This window comes from Microcaecilia unicolor, chromosome 2 (genome assembly GCF_901765095.1).
Source record: "Microcaecilia unicolor chromosome 2, aMicUni1.1, whole genome shotgun sequence".
Taxonomy (NCBI): Eukaryota; Metazoa; Chordata; class Amphibia; order Gymnophiona; family Siphonopidae; genus Microcaecilia; species Microcaecilia unicolor.
Window position 1 is genome coordinate 582,677,263 of NC_044032.1, and position 17,159 is coordinate 582,694,421.

Here is a 17,159-nt window from a genome sequence, read left to right on the forward strand (position 1 = left end):
GATAATGAAGAAGTAAAGAGATTTGTTTGATACCGCAATGTTACTCATCTGCCTGGGTCTGCAGCTCTTCTCACAACCTTTATAGGAAGTTCCAGTTGCGCTGCCACAGGTATCTGCCATGTTTACATAAGTGTTGCCATACTGGGACAGGCCAAAGGTCCATCAAGCCCAGCATCCTGTTTCCAACATTGGCCATTCCAGGTCACAAATACCTGGCACGATCCCCAAAAATTGCAAAATATTTTATACTGCTTATCCCAGAAATAGTGGATTTTCCCCAAGTCCATTTAATAATGGTCTATGAACTTTTCCTTTAGGAAGCCGGCCAAACCTTTTATAAACTCTACTAAGCTAACCACCTTTACCACATTCTCTGGTAATGAATTCCGGAGTTTAATTGCATGTTGAGTGAAGAAAAATTTATCTGGCTCGTTTAAAATTTATTACATTGTAGCTTCATCGCATGCCCCCTAGTCCTAGTATTTTTGGAAAGCATAAACAGACACTTCACTTCTACCCGTTCAACTCCACACATTATTTTATAGACCTCTATCATATCTCCCCTCAGCCAATTTTTCTCCAAGCTGAAGAGTCCTAGTGGTTTTAGCCTTTCCTCATATGGAAGTTGTCCCATCCCCTTTATCATTTTTGTCGCCCTTCTCTGCACCTTTTCTAATTCCACTATATGTTTTTTAGATGCGGCGACCAGAATTGAACACAATATTTGAGGTGCGGTTGCACCATGGAGCGATACAAAGGCATTATCACATCCTCATTTTTGTTTTCCATTCCTTTCCTAATAATACCTAACATTCTATTTGCTTTCTTAGTCGCGGCAGTACACTGAGCAGAAGGTTTCAACGTATCATCAACGACGATATCTAGTCCCTTTCTTGGTGTGTGACTCCTAACGTGGAACCTTGCATGACATAGCTATAATTCAGGTTCCTCTTTCCCACATGCATCACTTTGCACTTGTTCACATTAAACGTCATCTGCCATTTAGACGCCCAGTCTCGTAAGGTCCTCCTGGAATTTTTCACAATCTTCCCGCGATTTAACGACTTTGAATAACTTTGTGTCATCAGCAAATTTAATTACCTCACTAGTTACTCCCATCTCTAGATCATTTATAAATATGTTAAAAAGCAGCGGTCCAAGCACAGACCCCTGGGGAACCCCACTAACTACCCTTCTCCATTGAGAATGCTGACCATTTAACCCTACTCTCTGTTTTCTATCTTTTAACCAGTTTTTAATCCACAATAGAACACTACCTCCTATCCCATGACTCTCCAATTTCCTCTGGAGTCTTTCATGAGGTACTTTTTCAAACGCCTTCTGAAAATCCAGATACATAATATCAACTGACTCACCTTTATCCACATGTTTGTTCACCCCTTCAAAGAAATGTAGTAGATTGGTGAGGCAAGATTTCCCTTCACTAAATCCATGTTGACTTTGTCTCATTAATCCATTCTTTTGAATATGCTCTGTAATTTTGTTCTTTATAGTAGTCTCTACCATTTTGCCCGGCACCGACGTCAGACTCACTAGTCTATAATTTCCCAGATCTCGTGTGCAACGTTTTAAAAAAATTGGCGTTACATCGTCCACCCTCCAATCTTCTGGTACCACGCTCGATTTTAGGAATAAATTACATATTACTAACAATAGCTCCGCAAGTTCATTTTTCAGTTATATCAGTACTCTTTGTATGGAGACAAGGGGTGGGAAGGGAGAGAAAGAGGATGGTTGAGTGCCAGGTTCATGACAGATGATTCATACTGCTATTTGATATCACATTACTGCTCCTGCCTCCATCTCTACCTCCCACAGAGTAGCATGCCATGCCAATATCAGTATACATGCCTCATGACATGGATAGAGAGATTGTCATGATGGCTTCATTGATCTTACTTGAAGGTCAGGACATATATGCACATTTATATAATTCTTTACCTCTTACTGTAAGGAAAATTGTTCATATTACCTGTTTAGGAGGCACCTAAATACTTTCCATTTTAAGAAATAAGAAATTTGATATTTTTTGACATTTTTACTTTTATTTTTTATTTTTATTTGTGTTTTTAAATTATTGTGATATGTATTTCCTAAAAACTGTTTGGTCTCTTATATTGACAATCTGTATCAAACTTTTTAGTATTTGTGGACTATATAAGACTAATTTTTTTTTATTTGGCAATTATATGCTGACATGAACATACTGTCCTCCTAGTGGATCAGTAAAAATATTGGATTCATTGCAGAGAAAGTGGAGTGCAGGAGGTAGCCTAATGGTTAAAACACTTATCATTTAGATATGGCCGATTCCAGCCACATCACTAGCATCTATCACCCTGAGCTGGTCATCTCACTCTTCATCAGGACAGGAACATAATTACCATGCAAAGAGTGCTTTCTTGTGCTGGGGGCTGATTACTCAGCACTGTGAACTGTTTGTATTTTGTACTTACCTTCTTAGGGAAGGAGGCTCCCCTATTCTAAGAGGCAGAGGAGGTAGCCTACTGGTGAGAACATTTGGCAAATCATACATAGGTGGCAGGTTCAAATGCCAACACTGGCCTCTTTCACCCTAAGCCACCCACCTCACCCTGCACCAACCATTCCAATCAGGAGCTTAACTTGTGAACAGTACCCTATTTACTTTTTGTACTTACATTTCTGGGAAAGGAGACTTGGTGCATTGTATTGTTCTGTCAGCTGCTCCCAGGCCCTCCTGTATCTCAGGTAGGATCTTTTTCCTGTATTGTAGTAGATGACGGCAGAAAAAAGACCTGTATGGACCATCCAGTCTGCTCAACAAGATAACCTTATTAGCTTGGTAGAATGAAATACCACTTTTCCTTCCTTTGGAAGAACCTGTCCAACAGGTGTCACATCACTAAAGTTTAGCTGCCATCTGGATGCCATTTTTCATACTGTCCCCACATATATGACATCATGATGTCATTAGACGTTGACATCAAATCAGCACTGAAATATCAGCACTGATATTAAAGCAGATTCTATAAATGGCACCGAAATGTAGGCAGCTTCTATAAACAGCATAGAAACTGGCTAGCCATTTTCTATAAACAGCGCAGAAAATTGCCACTAAGCATAATTCTATCAACGGCATGCAGCTTTGATAAAATTCTGCTTAGCAACCATTTTTTCCATGCCAATTTTTTAGTGACTTTTATAGAATTCAGTCATATATGCAAAGAATTAAATCTAAACTTCTTACATTGCTAGGATAGCACCAGTACCACATCATCCCACTCCAAGTACCACAATTTTTCTCCATGGGGAAATGCATGTATGTTGTGAAAAGGATGTATTTGTCTATGTATTGAAGGCAGCAAGACTAAATTGTTTTTTCCCATGGACAAACACCAGTTTACTTGTAGAAAACCCTTTGAAATTTGTCCCCGTTGTGTATATTAGGTGACTGCCAAGAAGTTAATTCTTTTCAGTGCATTTACAATGGTTGTATTCTTAGATTCTTCTGAGATACCAGTATGTTCTTGGAAGCGTTCCCACCAAGTCTCTTGGGTTAGGCCTTCAGTAATTATAAATAAATCTATGATGTTCTTTTAATTGCATAACAATTTAAGGACAGTTGATTTCTTAACAAGAATAAAAAATGCAGACACTTAAAGGTTTTGTGTATCAAGGATTATAGTCCTTTTAAAATAGTGTACATTGCAGTAAATTACATCAATTTTATGAAGAACCATGGAAGTAATTGTTTTACTACACCAAAAGAAAGGACCAATTCAAAGCTACGATACCAAATAATTATAATTTATTACACTCTGTACACACTCTGTAAATAATAATATATAGTAAAAATGTATATATAAATATACATTGTGTATCACTTTATCCCTTGTCCACATTAAATTTCATTTCCAAGCTTCTCCTGTAATTTCTCATAGCACGCAGGTAATTTACCTAACATAGGAGTTCTTTTACTAACTGTGGTAAGTAGTAGTATGTGCTTACTGTAGTTTAAAAGGACTGACCATGGGATGCTCTCATGTATCCTGTGGAAAGTTCTCAATTGGCACGCGCTAATTGCACACTAAAAAATATTTTTTATTTTTGCATAGACGGAGCACACCTTCGGGCAGAGAATGGGTTTTCCATCACTAATCAGCGTATCTACATTGCTGCACACTAACCAATTAATGCAGGATTACCACGTGAGCACTTACCGCCTGCAAAATAGGTGTTGGTAAGCGCTCCTGAGATATATATTTTTTTCATGGCCATGCACTTAAGGCAACATTTATTAACATGGCTATTAATTGAAAAAAAAAACCCTTCCATACTAAAAAAATAAAACTAAAAACCTTTTTTACCAGCCTGTATGCCAGCCTCAAATGCCGTACCCACCTCCATGACAGCAGAATGTGTTGTATCCTCCAACAGCTTTTCCCTGGTTGTGATGTGGCTCTCGGGTGAGTGTGACACCTTTTCTGTTAGGTGCCCTGCAGAGTCACATTAGCAATGCATTGTGGTGGGTGTAGGGTACTGGGCTGTACTCCCATGGTGCTTTTCCCCCCTGCTAACTGGGTCAGAGTGTGCCCTGTTTTGTTTCCTGTTGTAGTCCATGCGGTAGTGGCCATTTTTGTAAGCCAGTTTTAGTTCCCTTTCCTGTGTTACCCACGTTAGAGAACGTAGTTCTTACCTTGAATGGTGCTGAAAGAGGTCATTGTACACCATTGTGCCAGCTCTGACCTACTGCTAATCTTAGTACCAGGGGACTCTTTGCCAGTGGGGCACAACCTCTGATCTGCAGTTAACTGTGAGTAAACGTGGTTATTTCAAGAAATGACTTTTTCAGAGAGATTAGTCTTCAGGTGTGAACTGGTGTGCCAAAGTTATACAGCAGCAATAAGTCCTAGAGGCTGTATGCAGGTCCCTGGAGCAATTTTAGTGGGTGTAGTACATTTGTGGGTAGTGGGTTTGGAGAGGGGGGGTTGGGGGGCTCAGCTCCCAAAGTAAGGGAGCTATGCACGTGGGAGTTTTTCTGAAGTCCACCACAGTGACCCCTAGGGTGGCTGGTTGGTGTCCTGGCATGTCAGGGGGTCTAGTGCACTAAAAATGCTGGCTCCTCCCACGGCCAAATGCCTTGAATTTCACCGGGGTTTGAGATGGCCGACATAACTTTCCATTATTGCTGAAAAACAATCCCGGCCATCTCAAACCCGGAGAACTCCACGGCATTTGGCCGGGCTAAACCATATTATCGACAAAAAAGATGGCCGGCCATCTTTTTCGATAATACGGTTCCGGCCAGCTATAGCGCCGCCACCAACATAGATCGCCGGCGATCTATTTGGCCGGTGACGTTCGATTATGCCCCTCAATGTCACGATATACATCCCATTCAAACATGATCTAACAGAAATCACAAACAAAATCAAACTTAACCTCCAAATCATGAACGCATGGGCGGATACATTTCAATTAAAACTCAACACAGAAAAAACACACTGTCTCATCCTCTCCTCACTACACAACACGAACAAACCCACCCATATAAACACCCCAGACTACACCCTTTCTGTTTCAGACAGCCTGAAAAATCTCGGAGTTACAATTGACCAAAATCTCACGCTAGACAGCCAAGTGAAAAATACAACAAAGAAAATGTTCCACTCAATGTGGAAACTTAAACGAGTAAAATCTTTCTTCCCAAGGGATATATTCCACAGCCTGGTACAATCAATGGTTCTATGACTACTGCAATGCAATCTATGCTGGATGCAAAGAACAAATCTCCACTATCCTAGCTGCAAAGGACTAAAATATAAATCAACATATGCATCCAGCTTCTCTTATATAAGCACACAACTATGGAATGCACTTCCAAACGTCATGAAAACAATGCACTACCTAACAAACTTCAGGAAATCATTAAAAACCTACCTGTTCAAAAAGGCATACCAGAATGATCCAACCTAAACACCTGAACCCTGCAACACAATTGAAACTCGTACCAGAACTGGACAAAACTTAACTCTCTCCTTGAATACTTAATTTACTCTGTCACTTATGAAGTTTAACGCAAGACCACTCTGTATTTCTCTTACCAGAATTGGTGATCACCATCACAGTACTATGTAAGCCACATTGAGCCTGAAAATAGGTGGGAGAAAGTGGGATACAAATGCTACAAATAAATAAAAATACCATGTCCATTCAACTTAGCTTACATTGGTCAAAGTAGTAGGGCAATATGCCTTAGGTTGAATGAACATAAATCTAGAATAACAACTAGGAATATGGAAGCCCCTTTAGACCCACACTGGGTTGAGAAAAAAAAATCATTCAATTATCTCCATTGGAGGGTATTAGAACAAATAAATGAAGGTTAGGAGGGTGGTCATTATGAAAGTATACTGAATTATAAGGAACAGCATTGGATCTTCTTACTATAATCAGTGACCTCTAAATGTAGAATTGGAATGGGTGTCTCTTTTGTGACCAGTTTCAATGATTGGTGGGGATATTTAATTGGGGAGCTTAGATCCCACCCAATCTCAATCCCCACATCTAGAAATCTTCAGGCTATTGACCCCTTTACTCTATCCTCTTTTATGTCTCTAACCTTTTCTCTACCACCACTCTAAGTCTGTCAATGAAGCTGTTTCCTCCTATGATACTATTCTCTCCTCTGCACTGGACACTTCTTGCCCCTCCCATGCCCCGTCCTACTAGGTGTACCAAACCCCAGCCTTGGCTGACCTCTAAAATCTGCTACTTTTGTTCCTGTGCCTGCTCTGCTGAACGTTCTTGGCTTAAATCCCGCACCCTTGCTGACTTCATTCATTTCAAATTCATGCTTAACTCCTTCCAGTCTGCCCTTTCACTTGCCAAACAGGATTACTTCACCCAACTGACAAATTCCCTTAGCTTCAACCCTTGACTCCTCTTCACCACACTGAACTCTCAAGGTACCTCCACCCCCAATTCCCACATCTCTTTCTCCTCATACCCTAACTAAGCACTTCCACGATAAAATCCGTAAGTTAAACCTTGAATTTTCATCCAAACCCTCCATGCCTCTCCCTCCCTTAGTCCTCACCCCCTACTCTCCTTCCTATCCTTCTTTTTCCTCCTTCTCAGAAGTTTCTATTGAGGAAACTGCCCTTCTTCTTTCCTCCTCTAAATGTACTACCTGTTCCTCTGATCCCATCCCCACTTATCTACTTAACACTATCTCTCCTACTATCATCCCTGTCATCTGTCACATCCTTAATCTTTCAATCTCCACTGCAACTGTTCCTATGGCCTTCAAACATGCTGTTGTCACTCCACTTCTTAAAAAACCCTCACTTGACCCTACCTGTCCCTCCAACTATCGCCCCAATCTCCCTTTTCTCTCCATATTACTTGAACCCGTTGTCTTGACTTTCTTTCTTCGCAACCTATTCTTGACCCACTCCAATCTGGTTTTTGCCCTCTTCACTCTACTGAATCTGCACTTACCAAAGTCTCTAATGACCTGCTACTGGCTAAATCCAGAGGTCTCTATTCTATCCTTATCCTTCTTGACCTATCTGCTGCTTTCAACACTGTTGACCACACTATACTTCTGGATACGCTGTACTCGCTTGGATTCCAGGGTCCTGTTCTTTCCTGGTTCTTCTCTTACCTCTTACCTCTCACTTCGTTCTTTCAGTGTTCACTCTAGTAGATCCTCTTCAACTTCCATCTCGCTTTCTGTTGGTGTGCCTCAGGGTTCTGCCTTGGACCCCTCCATTTCTCCATCTATGCCTCTTCCCTTGGTACCCTAATTTCATCCCATGGCTTCCAGTACCATCTTTACGCTGATGACCCTCAAATCTACATCTCCACCCCTGAAATCTCAACCTCGATCCAGGACAAAATCTCAGCCTGCTTGTCCGACATTGCTGCTTGGATGTCTCAATGCCATCTAAAGCTCAACATGACCAAAACTGAACTTCTCATTTTTCCCCCTAAACCCACCTCCCCTTTTCCCCCTTTCTCTATCTCTGTTAATGGCTCTCACATCCTCCCTGTCTCCTCGGCTCGTAACCTTGGAGTCATCTTTGATTCCTCTCTCTCCTTCTCTGCGCATATTCAACAGTTCGCCAATACCTGTCATTTCTTTATCTACAATATTAGCAAAATTTGCCCCTTCCTTTCTGAATACGCTGCCAGAACCCTTATCCACACCCTTTTCACCTCTCGCTTGGACTATTGCAATTTACTTCTCACTGGTCTTCCACTCAGCCATCTCTCTCCTCTCCAATCTGTCCAAAATCCTGCGGCATGACTTATTTTCTGCCAGAATCATTATACCCACACTAGCCCACTCCTCAAGTCACTTCACTGGCTCCCTGTCCGCTTCCGCATTTAGTTTGAACTTCTCATACTGACCTTTCAATGCATCCACTCTGCAGCCCCCCATTACCTCTCCACTCTCATCTCTCCCTACATTCCTCCCTGTGAACTCCGCTCACTGGACAAATCTCTCTTGTAATCCCCCTTCTCCTCCACTGCTAACTCCAGACTTTGCTCCTTTTCTCGCGCGGCACCTTATGCCTGAAATAGACTCCCTGGACCTATACGTCTAGCTCCATCTCTACCTGTTTTCAAATCTATGCTGAAAACCCACCTTTTCACTGCTGCTTTTTAGCTCTTAGCCACTACTCAATTGCCCTCCCCTTGTCCCTTCCTTCCTTCCTTCTCACCCATTACTTCCCTCACCCATAACTGTCTTGTCTGTCTGTATTATTTAGATTGTAAACTCTTTTGAGCAGGGACTGTCTCTTTGTATCAGGTGTTCAGCACTGTGTGCGTCTGGTAGCGCTATACAAATGCTAATAATAATAATAATAGATGCCAACACCATCTTGGCTGAAGACTCTCCATCGGCAAGATGTATCTGGCTAATTTTTAAGTAAGAATAGCGAGCAAAATATCTTAGAGTGCTGTTATAACATATCTTAACATTTTGGTTATAATACAGTGGAGTAATGCCTGCTTTGTTTTTCAGGGGGTATGTTCTTGAGAAAGCAAATAGCAAAACATGAATCATGTCAGACAATTTGACCCCTGAGCCAGCAAAGATAAGTGTTTTCATTCATTATTGAAAAATATTCAGAATTTAACTTTAGATAAGAACTGTTGAAAATCAAATGATAAAGACCAATGAAGAAGGTGACGCATAAGTTTTGACCATATGAGAGTACGTGATTGAGCAGCATAGCTGAGGGCTTGTTGATCTTTTAAAATATTCACATTTGCAGACATTTTTCCTTGAGTGTTTATTCTGCCACATACATGTCCTTTCTAAAATGCTGCTCTAAATATTTAGATGCCTCAGGGTAGAAAGCAAGAATCTTTCAGTGGAAAGGAAATTCTGGAACAAAAGATCATGATGAGACTAAACCAAAGTCAACACCACAGTAGTATTGAGAAATATCTTTTCACAGAAAATACTAAGACTAGAAGCAAAAATATTAAAGCTTCCGTTATGTGTTAATTTCTCTGTCTTGCTAGTTATCATGGGGCCAGAGTGTAGAGGAATCAAAAACTTTAACAAGATCTTTAATAATACTAACTGATGGAGAGTGTACCAGCTTGAAAGGCACTGTTTGTCAACTTGTGCTGTCTGAGGTGGAGCTTCCCAATCAAGCTCTGTTTTCAATGATGTCATCTGCTGCAGTTGGGCTGGTGCAGGGGCCAAGCTCAGAGATTAAACAAAGATACAGCTGTTGTGTGCAACTGCAGGTTCACAGCCAAAGAAGCTTTGTATCTGTTTTATCATTTTTTTAAAATTTTATTTCAATAATTACACTCCAGAGGCAAATAATTTGAATGAGTTCAGTTCTAAGTCATTTGTGTAACTAGCATGCTTAAATTCTACAATGTAATCTTGTTCTATTTTACTGCTACCATAATGTTCTTTTTTTCTAGACCCATGTCCAAACTGATCAATTTTCTTACCAGCATCCCATTTTCTATAAAATGATCTCAATTAATAAGTGTATGTGAATATAAGAAATGTCATTCAAAGCTTCAAAATACAGCTTTTAAGCTTAGAACATGCCCATTCTTAATTCTACTCAATATATACCTATTTTATTTCAAATATTTTTATATTAATGTTATAAACATAACAAGAACAGCACAGCAAGATATAAATGCATCAATTAAATGTCAGATTATGTTTAATGTGAACAAGTGCAAAGTGATGCATGTGGGAAAGAGGACCCCAAACTATAACTACGTCTTGCAGGGTTCAGCGTTAGGAGTCACGGTCCAAGAAAGGGATCTAGGTGTCATCGTTGATGATACGTTGAAACCTTCTGCTCAATGTGCTGCTGCAGCTAGGAAAGCAAATAGAATGTTGGGTATTATTAGGAAAGGGATGGAAAACAAAGATGAGAATATTATTCTGCCGTTGTATTGCTTCATGGTGCGACCGCACCTCAAATATTGTGTTCAATTCTGCTTGCCGCACCTCAAAAACATATAGTGCCGCATAGGAGCCAACTTTTCTAAATTAATGGGGTTGCTAAGCCCAATGGAAATAACCCTTCCCTGGACAGGTACAAGGAATTTTCTCAATATTGGGGGTTCTCAAGCACCCACAGCACCCACAGAGTCGGCTCCAATGTAATAGTGGAATTAGAAAAGGTGCAGAGAAGGGCGACAAAGATGATAAAGGGGATGGGTCGACTTCCCTATGAGGAAAAGCTGAAGAGTCTGAGGCTCTTCAGCACGGAGAAAAGGCAGCTGAGGGGAGATATGATTGAGGTCTATAAGATAATGAGTGGAATGGGTCGATGTAGAGAGTCTGTTTACGCTTTCCAAAAATACTAGGACAAGGGGGCATGCGATGAAGCTGCAGTGTAGTAAATTTAAAACGAATCAGAGGAAACTTTCCTTCACTCAACGCGTAGCTAGACTCTGGAATTTGTTGCCGGAAAAAAGTGGTTAAGGCGGTTGACTTAGCGGACTTTAAAAAAAGGTTTGAACGGCTTCCTGGAGGAAAAGGCCATAGAATGTTACTGAATGGACGTGGGAATAATCCACTGTTTCTGGGATGGGCAAGACAAATTGTTTGTTCTTTTGGTCGCTGTCGGAGACAGGGTGCTGGGCTCGATGGACCCTTGGTCTGTCCCGGCATGGCGATGCTTATGTACTTATGACATTATAGAAAAAAATGTACATAAATCGTACAAGAAGGCTGCAGCATAAACATGAAATTTTTTAAACAAAAAATTCTTTCAGAGGAACCAACAATAAAAAATAAAACAGAAAGGAAAGGTAGCCAGAGACATAGAAGGGCCCTTTTACTAAAGGGTTGGTGCACGGCAACAGGTTCGTTATGCGCCAATCCAGATAAATCTCTAGGAACCCAGCGGTAGTTCCCACCCCCAGTGTTCATGGCCATGTCTGTGCTTACCCAGCAATGGGTGGCGATGCTGGGTGGCAGTAAGTGCTCTCCCCAAAATGGCCACATGGCAAGTGGTTTACTTACTGCACTGCCATTTCTTTTCAGGAAATAAAGACAGCCTTTTACCTGCTGTGGTTAATGGAGGCCTCAGCGAGTGTCAGAAACACATGCAAACTAGCACAGGCCCCCTTTTATCACAGCTTAGTAAAAGGACCCCAGAATTATTATTATTATTATTATTATTATTTTACTAAAGTCTAAATTCAAAACTTGATTTTGGACAGATGAGTTCTAATCTTTTTTGTTTCTTTTTCTTTTAATTTTGGAATAAATGTGATGTGAAAAGAGAAAAACAAATGAAAATTAAAACTCATTAAAGACTAAACAAAATCAGAAATTCAAATGTTTTGGTACTTTCAGAAGCAGAATTCCAGGCATTGGACGTTTCTCTTTTAAATGCATGTTTATTTGTATTGCTCATTTTGACCTGAAACTACAGAAGCTATTTTCTATTGATATGCTGCTGATTTTTTGCAGTTACCATGTAGATCACATGGATAATATAACAATTTATAAAAAACATTTCTCTTGCTTTTATTTGATTCAAATATTTGCAAACAATCTCATTTGTGATCTCTAAAACAGTATCATACACAAGTTCACTGACCTTGTTAAATGTTCATAACCATATGAACACTCAAACTGATTAGATTTCCAAAAGTGCTTTTTAATTTCACCTAGTCTGTGAAACTGGAATGTTATTCTTCAAGAAATGGCATGCAAACTATTTTAATATGCATTTTTAATTTACTTGATACAGTTTTAATGAGCTGTAAGTAATTTTGCAAAGTTTAAAATTGTTGCATGTTTTCTAGAACTTGCTTTTATGATTTAGAAATCAGTACTGTATTATGTGAACTGTAGATTTTCCAACTGCTGCTGAGCAGAGAAGATACCCAATTATCACAGGGATAAGCATCTTGTGGAACGGACCAGCTATTCAACTGAGGAGGACTTTCAAACTAGGGAAGACGGGCATAGACATGATTAAAAAAGTGACATCTGGAAAGCTGAGTATAGTAATTCCAATAGTATAGGAAATAAACTTTCTGGTGTATAGGTTGTAGTGGAAGAAGCTGACTTCAATTTAGCAGCAGTCACAGAGACCCATGACAAAGATATAATTAAACTGGGCTATAATCTATTCAGGAAGGACAAAGTGGAAATAAAGGAAAGAGAAGTGGTGTTATATATAACAAATAATATGATAGTAAGAGGCAATGATTTAATCTTTTTTTAAATTGAAAATAGGTCCTTTATTTAGACACCAGCAATACAAAAGTATACAGGGCTAGATTCTATATATAATGCCTAGAAAATATATGCAGAAACATTTCTGCCTAAGCATATTCTATAAGGTGTGGTATATAGTTGATATCCTTGCGCCTAAAAAATATGTGCCTCCATTTACACCACTAAAAACACAGCATAAATCCCGGCACATAGATTTAAGCACAGAGGGCCATATTCTATATCAATGCATGCACATTTTGAAATGACCATTTCCCCACCCATAACCATACCCCTTTTTGGCTGCACATAATAATATTTAGGCGCAGTGTGTTACAGAATATGCTTAGCGAGTCATGTACGTTAATTCTAATTATTACCAATTAGTGCTCATTATTGCTTGTTAAGTGCTGTGTAACAACGCTGGTTAGCATGTTAAACCAATTAAGTTATGTGCGTTGTTACAGAATACACATGGATTTTTTGGTGTAGATCTCTGGGCGTGCTATATAGAATCCGGGGGACAGTGTTCAATTATAACAAATGCAATAAGATATCTTATATACTATTCTTAGATATATGTTTATTGTTAGAACAACCAGCATACAATAGTCATAAGCACTGATTAGAAAACTAGAGAGAGAGAGAGAGAGACACACACACACACTTCAATTGTCAGGAATGGACCCAACATACTATATTTCAAAACAACTTAAAATAAAACTCGCAGTTTGAAGTGATTCTCCGTTTTTCTCCCGTTTCACCATGGAGTTACATCTGATTACTGTTAACTTCTCCATCCAGTATAAATAGCCCAGTTTAGCCTACCACCTATGCACAGAGGGGACTTCCACATTTTTCCAGGTTGCAGCAAAGGGTGAGTTTGACTACATTTAAATAGTATCTAACCCAGAGGCATAGCCAGGCCTCTAATTTTGAGGTGGACTGGGGAGAAACACATTTCTCCTCTCTCCCACACTCTCACATGCACATTAAAGATACTTTTGCTGGCGGGGATGACGAAGCCCATCCAGCCTAAGAAATGCAGTGTCCAAGCTGATCCCTACCTCCTTGCACTGCTTCTATAATGCAGAAGTTGGTGGCATGTTTCCAGCTGCGAACTCCAGGGCTCCCCAAGAATGCTCGGTTCTTGTTCAAACTGAGCATGTGTGAGAAGTCCTTGCGTCAGCAGCAGAAGGTACGCCACAGACTTCTGCATTACAGAAGCAGTGTAAAGAGGAGGGGAGCAGCTTGGGCACTGCATTTCTTTGGCTGTTGAGGTTTTGGCATCCCTGGTAGCTGTTTAAGGGGGTACTGTAGGTTTGGAGGGGGCCCAAGCCCAAAGTGAGAAGAAGTCAGACCCCCCTTAAGGGAATGCCACCCACAAACGGGCGGAAGGCCAGGGGAACAAAGGGAAGGAAGGGAGGGGCAGAGGAAAGAAGGGATAGAAGGAGATAGGGTCAGGGAAGAGGTTCAGGCAGAAAGTAAGGAAAGGGTTAAGAAGGTGAAGGGCAGAGATGAAGAGGAGGGGCATGAGAAGAATAAAAGGGACAGGGGAGGGAACAGTCAACCTCCTTTTGAGTGTGGAGGGGGCACAGACCATCAAGGACCCCCACTCCAAGTAAACGTTTTTGTGTCTTAGTGAATCTTGGGATATTCTTATTTAATAAAAAAGATTCCTGGATTCCAAGGGAAACTCTGTTAGTCAGCATATCTGAAATTGAATGCTTTTTCAATAGGCCTTAGCTTTAGAACATATGTATCTCAAACTACCTTCAGCTTTATACTGTTGCCAACAGGCCAAAGATATCTGGGAATACCAATGACTAAGTTGATGTGGAGTTAGGTACGAATGATACATTACCTTAATATTTTTTTCTTGAACATTAGCTACTATATTTTATCAGTAATAAGTGCACCTAATGCTTAGAACAGTAAACTGAGTATCATGGAAACCAGGTGTCAAATCCCACTGTCACTCCTTGAGAACTTTGACAAGTCACTAAGGGCCCCTTTTACTAAGTGGTAGTAAACCCAATGTGGACTTACTGCTCCCTAAACAGAAAGTACCACTGGGCTACTGCAGCAGCCCAGCAGTACTTCCCGCCCCTAGCGCACTGTCTTTTCCAATTGCAATGTCAGAAGGCACTGATGTCATTAGTGATGTCAGATGAGCATGCTCAGTGCCACAAATTTATCCAGTGACCCCAGAGTTGTCCCAGAGCATCGGGGATCACTGCACCATCTATAATTAATTAAACTATTGGAGAGGACATTTGTTTTGACTCCAAGAAGGGTATAATTAATAAAATATTTATGACACTGAAATCGGGGCAATATGAGCGTTCACGCATGCACGAATTGTCAAGGTCTGTCTTGGTTGGTCACTAGAAAATCAGACACAGACCCAAGAAGTGAGCCCTTATGCTGATCCCAGGGCAGGGAACCAAGCCCAGAGGTGAGGAGTCGGTCCTTGAACAGGCAGTCGGATAGGTCCAAGGCTTCACCTGTGGTGGCCACCGTTCCCCAGAGGTTGAGACCCTAGGTTCAGGTGGCCGGCAGGACTTCGATGGAAATTCGGCTGGAAGAGACCACCCGGAAAGTACCCGTCTTATCTGTGAGGAGACAACAGAAATCCTGGTCAACCAGTAGTGAAGGCAAGTCGCGGTCCAGGCAGGGACCGATTCAGGCAGAGGTCGAGGCAGGCAGTAATCCAGGAGGGAAAGTCAGGTTCAGGCAGAGGTCAAGTCAGGACAAGTCAGCAAGAAGAAATGCACCAGTGCAATCCAACAAGGTTGTAACCAAGGCAAAGAAGCAGTGAAAGATTCCTGGTTTTAAAGCTAAAGGCGTCTGACACCAGAGGAGCATGCGCCCGCAGGTATGAGCCCAGACTGTAGGCGTGCCGGATGTAGGTGCCCAGACTGTAGATGCGCTGGAATGTAAACACCCAGGATGGAAGGAATCTACGTGCATAGCATCTGGGTCAGGAATGTCATGGGCACGTATGTCTGGCTCTGCATGTTACACTCCAGGTTTGTGACACGAATTGCACGCATGTGGTACATTTTGAATAAACTTTAACCCAGAGGTTGCTGGGAACTGGAGGAGAGCTATTGGAGGCATCCTGGTTGTCAGGGTAACTTGAAAATGGTGCAAATTCAGGTGCAGGTACAGTAAAGATTAAGGAGACCTGCACTGACACCTGCAAACTTAAAATGAAGGTTTAGGGAGAAGACAGAGACAAAGACATCCAAGACAGATAGGTAATGGTTGGAGCTGGGGAAGGTTAGCCTCTCCAAGCATCTTATACAGGGCACCTATGTCCAGAGTTTAAAATGGGTCTCTCCAGTTGTTTAAATGCTATCATTTAGACTCAGAAAGCTGTTAAAGTAAGGGCCTTTGCTTGTGAATCTCTTCCGAGAAAGTTTGCACATTCTTGTGCAGTTACATAATTCATTAAGCTATATTAACTACTGTTGAACTGCATTTTAATTCTCTGTAATTTATTTATTGTTACATTTCATGGTCCAGACTATTTTTGTTATTCAGTAAAAATCTAGAGTTTGTCTAAAATGACATGTTAGTACAAAAAAAAGATATACGATTTGAGGATTTATTTTCCACTGTTCTTTTAAACAATTTTCCAGGAGGTTCTAAAAGGAACAGTTCAAAGTCTAACATGAAGATGGATATCTCAAAGGACTCCAGCTATAATGGCTTCAAAAGCATCAAAGTGATGACTGCAGTTACAGAATGCACTTCTGCATGACTATATTCTGTAAGATTATATCTTTTGACCTGACAGTTTTCTCCTGCTCCTTTCACCTTCCATCTGAAGATGAACAGGTCTTCACCAGCACTAAAATGCTACCGTACAGATACTCAATTCTTATTATACTGGACTTTTTTTTTTTCATTTTTTTGCACTCTACCTTTTCCACTGTAGCTCAACTTTCACAGCAAAAACATTTGCCAAAGCCCACAGACAGCACAGCTGTTTCCAGAAACTAGTATGCATAGGTCCTGAAATGTCACTGATATACAGTGGCTGAGATCCAGAAGCGGAGCCAGGTTGGCGACCCGGGGGGGGGGAGCGAGAGCAGACTTCCGCCGGTGCTGGCGCACATTTTCAATGCAACACATTGAGAAAAAAATAGGCGCCGTAGCTAGCAGAACTCCATTTGGGGGAGCGGCCATGCCCCTGGCACCCCCTCTGGCTACGCCACTGCTGAGATCCTCTCCCCCTCCCCCCCCCCCCCACTTCACCACATGTACTGTAAACAAAGCATCTAAAGAATTCCCAGTCTCAGCCAGCTTTAGGATTAGAAATCATCAGGTAAGCACCAGTGCTACAAAAATAGAAAATATTTTTGTAGCGCCAGAAATGGTGCATACTGGGGGTGGGAATTACTGCCAGGCT